The following is a 6,504-nucleotide window of genomic DNA, read 5'->3' as shown; positions in this document are numbered from 1 at the left end:
TAAAAATAATGACTAAGAGAGAACTGGTTCCCACCCAAAAAATCAGTGAAAAGGCAAATTTGCGAATGCCATGGTTAGCTCTTCTTTTTGTTTTTAATGATGCTGAAAACCATATTTATTTATTTATTTTTAAACAGCCCCTTAAAAATGCACTATGGTGAGGGTACAAATGATGACCTGCGATATAGCAGAGAAACACAGTAGCCCCACAGCTGTTCAGTGCAAGTAAATGATAACAGCAATTTTTTTTTTCTTAGATGAAAAAGCGGATATTTAGTAAAGATAAAGCACTCAGGTATGGAGTGAGGCAGACTTGGCATGAAGAAAGCCTGAGAGGAGTAAACGTAATTATTGCTCGGTTCAGTTCATTGTACAGCAACAGTGACCCCAAAAAAGTACTTAACACTGAATAATGGCTGAAGCTATTTCTAGACTAAAATAAACGCTTACAGCTGACTTATTATTCTTGGGCTCGGGCCACTTCATGCTGTGGAGCAGAAGGACGGAGCCATTTCCTGTCAGCCACAAGTACCACATGCAAATATTTCCACTACACCTGAATTTGTCCTACCACCACCTTTCAATTGCATAATCTCATGGATCTGTAGCTCTTACTTAGAACCTACAACACCCAATCTCCATGGCAACAAACATCTATCTCTCTCATGGAGAGCCGAGTTGGCCGCAGCATCAAATGGCTCTTCGGTGCGCAGTATGTTTAAATTTTCATACAGTGCGCTTGTGTGCGTCCCTTTGGGGGCATTTAACATAAAAGCCCTGCGGCCTCTGACTCGTCTATTTATGTCCTTGGGGGGGGTTGTGCGGTGTCTTAATGGGCTGTGTGGGCTAGTTGATGCAACTAAACAGAATTTGTAGGATTACACTTTCATATCAGGAGTGGTGGGAAGTAACTGTTTTGTTACTGTTCTTGACAGATTTTCCAGGTTGATGGAAATTAGTTGTGTGGATTTGTGTAATCCTGCTCCCTGAAAGTAGACACATGATGATAAAAGGGTTGTGAGTCTGATTCCACCCTTCTGAACAAAGATCTAGTTACTGGATGTTTCGAAAATAGTCACATGACTGACTCTCCTGTGGTGACAGTGATTTTTACACCTCTGGCAATTATAAATGTTAAACCTTTTCAATACCAAGTGTATAATATACCGTATTTTTCAGACCATAAGGCGTGTTTAACTCTTTGACTGCCGTGGACGTTAAAAGACGTCAAGTAAAAACCTACGGAGGGCCGCCAATGACGTTAAAAGACGTCATCCAATTTTTATTTTTATGGAAACGGGTGGAGGAAAGCCTTGGCCAGCTGTGGTGAAAGTTTCAAGCAGATCTAGTTATCCTAATGACTATTTTTGGCCCCTAGATGGCAGCAATGACTCTCTTTTGACAAGATTGGGTAGGCGTCAGTAGAAGACGTGAGGCGGAGCTAGAGGGGACAATGGCTGGGGAAGGGAAGAGAACATGGCGACCGGTTGCAAGCGGCTCACGCTCGAGCAGTTTTTTTCAAAGACGAAAAGCATCGACCAACGCTAAAGAGCTCATTGATGACGACGGTGATCATCATCAATGATGATGATGGTGACTCCGAGGTTGGAAGCATTGACGCGGCAGTAAAAGACGTGAGGCGGAGCTAGATGGCTGAAGAAGCGAACAATGGCGGCCGGTTGCAAGCAGCTCACACTTGGGAATTTTTTTCAAAGACGAAAGGCATCGACAACGCTAAAGAGCACATTGATGACGACGATGATCATCATCGATGATGATGATGGTGACTCCGAGGTTGATGCTTAAGTTGCAAACGTTGATGCGGCGGCTATGACGACGTCATAAAGGTTCACCGGCTAGCGATGCTAACACCGGAAAACGCGGAGCACAACCGAGCACGCTCAGGCGGACGTTCAATCGGATGACGAAGAGTGCCCCGAGTCCAATGCATATTCATCGGAGGAGTGGGTACAGTCTGCTACTTGCTATTCCCCGGAAAAAAAGACCGTCAAGAAAGTGTAACGTCTGCACGCGAAAGGAGCCATCGCAAGTGAAACTAATCTGTTGTGCAAATCCTGCTGCGTCTCCTTGCACGCATGGGAGCGTTACAAAAAGAAAAACTGTATTTGAAACATCCACATAATTGTAAATAGTACCACAGTTGCACACATTTGTAAATAGTTTGCGAAATTGTTTTGTCAAATTGTTACACTGTTGAATGGAAATAAACGTATTTTGCAAACTAAACACACTTTTTCATTGTTGGTGAAAGCGTTTTACAGAAGTAAAGCACTGTTTAGGTGTTTGTGGCATCATTCATGGACAAAAAGAAGTGTACAATTCACTAGAGTGCATGAAATAATATCGTTTCATAAAAAGCTCTTTTTCTCCGCTTTTTGTTTCAAAACAGAGCATTTCGGTGAAACTAACCATTTTCTATTGTTGATTACTGAAGAACGGAATAAGGTAGAAACAAACTTTTTTTTCTGATGAAAGATGAGAGTTCAATCTTTCATTTGGTAGTATGTGTTTTTCCATAGTCCAAACACAACATTTTCTGTGGACCTTGAAAGATCAGTCAAAATGCTTAAATCGGCTGGCACTGGCGACATCTGACATTCAAAGAGTTAAAATCCTTCAATTTCCTCAAAAATCAACAGGGCACCAATGAACCCAGTGACAGACATAAATGTCCACTTTCGCCTTGTCATTTGTGGTGTCTGTTACTTTAAAAAACAGTTTTAAAAATAGATATGTGTACCACGCTTTAGCCTCTGAGGGATCATGGACGAAAGCGCTGCCATGGCCTTTACTCACTAGAAAGCCAACAAACAGGTGTGAAAACAATACCTCTTGTCTTCACACTTTCACACAGGGCAAAATAATAAAAAAGGTTTTAAAGCAAATCCTTCTGCAAGTCACTTCACAAACATGGCAGGTATATTATATGGGAAATCTTGTGGCGGCTGTGGCTTAGGGTGTAGAGACGATCGTTCAATAAGCAGAAGGTCGGCTGTTTGATCCCCGCACTTCCCAAGTCATGTGTTGTTGTGTCCTTGGGCAAGGCACTTCACACACATTGCCTCCAGTGCTACTTACACTGGTTAAAGGAAGGTGCGAATGTTTGGTGGTGGTCGGAGGGGCCGTAGGCGCACACTGGCAGCCTCGCTTCCATCAGCCTACCCCAGGGTAGCTGTGGCTACTTAAGTAGCTTGTGTGAGTGCATGAAGAATGTATCCGTTGTGAAGCGTCTTTGAGTGTCTAGAAAAGTGCTATATAAATCTGATGCATTATTATTATTATTATATTTTTCCACACAAAAAACATGACATTGTGCTGTCATTTAAAAGGTAGATGCGGGGTTAGAGTCTGGGCATTTTTATTTCATTTCATTTGTCCAAGTACATAAAAAATAAGTCGTTTTGATAGATTTTCTCACCTGCATCTCAAAGTGTTTTCATTCTATTGAGAAGTTTTTGAATGTGTTAATGGCTTCTTACAGCGAGTGATGAGTCATGTTTGCGTGTGTGTGTGTGTGTGTGAGTGTGTGTGTGTTTGTCTTTGCGAGTTTGTGGGGCCCATACACGCGTGTTTTTCCAGGTTTAACTACCATTGTGGGGACCGACTTGAAATTGTGGGGACATTTTGGTGGTCCCCACAAGTTCGGACCTCTTTTTGAGGGTCAAGACTTGGCTTTAGAGTTTAAGTTTGAATTGGGTTATTGTTGGGGTTAGGGTAAGGAATGGGGGTAGGCAATGATTGTTGACGGTTGGAGTTAGGGGAAGGGGCTAGGAAATGCATCATGTCAATGAGATGTCCCCACAATGATACAAAGACAAGTGTGTGTGTGCGTGCGTGTTTTTTTTTAAAACAGTTTTATATATATATACTGTATATATATATATATATATATATATATATATATATATATATATATAATATTTTACCAGGCAACACAAATCTGTACATTTAGTGAAAACAGAAAGAATCTGTATAAAGGAATACTCATCTATTAAGATTTTTTTTCCACCCATAACAATGACATTTTTACATTTTCAAGGGCTATGTATGCATTTTTGAGATAATGTCTTATATATGTTCCAATCACAAGAACTTGGATTAATGCATATTTATTTAGCTATGTGTAACATTCGGTAGGAAACACAATTCCGTATAATAATGTATCATAGTGCTTACTTCGTGTCAACATGCAAATTCTGTAAGTGTACAATTCCTTCCATCTGCTTTCAAGTAGCCAAGCATGTTTTTGAGGAACTTTATTAGCTGGGACGTTTCTGTTTGCTGTTACAGTAAGCAGCAGGAGGCATGCTTGAAAAAGTGAGCAAGTTCAAAGAGTGTAAAATCAGCTTTGACCTGATTCTATCCACTTTCTTATCTCCCTTAAACGTCAAGTAGCTGAATATGCTGATCATGCTATGAAAGTACTTATGAATACTACGTCCTTGAGCCCAGAGATTAGATTTTCCATTTCAGGTGAAAAGGCTCCAGAAAACCAAACAACGGACGCTGATTGTTGAAAAATGGAAAGGTTACGGGGCCTTATCTGTAAATTATGCAAAAGAGCGAGAGATTGTCCAAGCCCGTGATCAGCCCCACAAAAGCATTTGACTGCCTTCATGTTGCTTGCAGCCATCTCCTGTCAAACGCAGATGTGTAGCATGAGCCTCATCCTGAGGGACAATGCAACCTGGAAGTGGCTGGCTGTGCACGGCTAACAACTTGACAAGTGCTGAATTACAAATAAGGAAAATGAAGCTGCAAATGCGCTTCCTCATTCATTGTGAAAGAATAAATATTATCAACTGACAAGTATGATTTGAGCCGTGGCAGTATATTTTCAGATATGCTCTTTGTGGTGTAGTGACGGCTTTGTGTTTTGATTGAGCCATAAAAATTCACTTTTCTTTTCTTTTCTTTTTTTTTAATAAATAAGCAATCTGCAATGCATCACTATTTTTGAACATGGGCTCCTGTCAGCTCACTGTCATGAAGCTGATAAGACGTTGACAGTTCCACTTTTACACTCTGCGTGTCAACTGTTTCATTTCAAGTGTGTGTTTTTTTTCCCTTATCACAGAAAGAAAGACTGCAGACAAGGAATGAGAAGTTGGGTCACATGGAAAAACCTCTTCTCTTATCTTTCCATCAGCACATGGGAGTATAAATAGTTTAGTTGGGAGAAAAATCACTTTCTTCCTCAATTATGCCCCCCTTGTATCTTCTACATGAGAACAACAGTGCCCCCTTGTGTACGATTTAGTAGTCAGGCGGTGAAGAGAAGGAAGATGATTTCAAGTCCTGTCAGGCAAGCTTTTAGGACACTCAGAGGTGGCAAAAAGCACCCAGTCTGTACTTGAGTAGAAGTACAGAAAAGCATCTGGTAAAAGTAGAAGTATCATTTCAATTCCTTTACTAAAAGGGAGAGTTTGCATTGATTTGAATGCAGCCTCACTTCACTAATAGCCTGAGCAAAGCCACATTCCTCACTTCATTCTCAAATGTAGCCATTCGTAATGGCAGACAATTTTGAAAGCGTCGTCATGATATCTTAGTCACAGAGAGCATTGCCCAGCTTCAACAAAATATCAGCGCTAGCAATACTGAGCTAGCTTTGGCGCTGTTAACAAGCCGACGTTAGCCATGGCTGCTACATTGCTAGCATCATTTGTAATAAAGCTAATGTAGCCACAAGGGGACACAAGCCAGTGTCTTCTTGTGCCGGTCCCAAGCCCTGATAAATACAGAGGGTTGTGTCAGGAAAGGCATCTGACGTAAAACTTTGGCCAAATCAAACATGCGAATCAAATATATGATTTCCATACCGGATCGGTCGAGGCCCCGATTAACAACGACCGCCATCGGTGCTGTTGACCTACAGGGTGTCGGTGGAAACTGGACTAATGTTGGTTGAAGAAGGAGATGAGGAAGGTGTGTTCGTAGGAAGAAAGAAGAGGAACATCAAGAGTCTGGGACTGAGAGTAGGGATTTTGAATGTTGGAACTATGACAGGAAAAGGTAGAGAGCTGGTTGACATAATGCAGAGGAAGAAGGTGGACATACTGTGTGTTCAGGAGACCAGGTGGAAAGAGAGCAAATCTAGAAGTTTAGAAGCAGGGTTCAAGTGTAGATAGGAAGAGAAATGGAGATAGGAAGAGAAATGGAGTAGGAGTTATTGTGAAGGAGGAGTTTGTTAGGAACGTCCTGGAGGTAAAAAGAGTATCAGATAGAGGGATGAGCCTGAAGCTAGGAATCGAAGGTGTGATGATCAATGTTCTTAGTGGCTATGCGCCACTGGTAGGATGTGAGCTGGAGGAGAAGGAAAACTTTTGGTTGGACCTTGATGAAATGATGCAGAGCATCCCTAGAAGTGAGAGAGTTGTCATTGGTGCAGACTTCAATGGACACGTTAGTGCAGGAAACAGAGGTGACGGGCAAGTTTGTTATCCAGGAGGGGAACGAAGAAGGACAGATGGTGGTTGACTT

This window comes from Vanacampus margaritifer, chromosome 2 (genome assembly GCF_051991255.1).
Source record: "Vanacampus margaritifer isolate UIUO_Vmar chromosome 2, RoL_Vmar_1.0, whole genome shotgun sequence".
Lineage (NCBI taxonomy): Eukaryota > Metazoa > Chordata > Actinopteri > Syngnathiformes > Syngnathidae > Vanacampus > Vanacampus margaritifer.
This window is presented reverse-complemented; position numbering follows the sequence as displayed.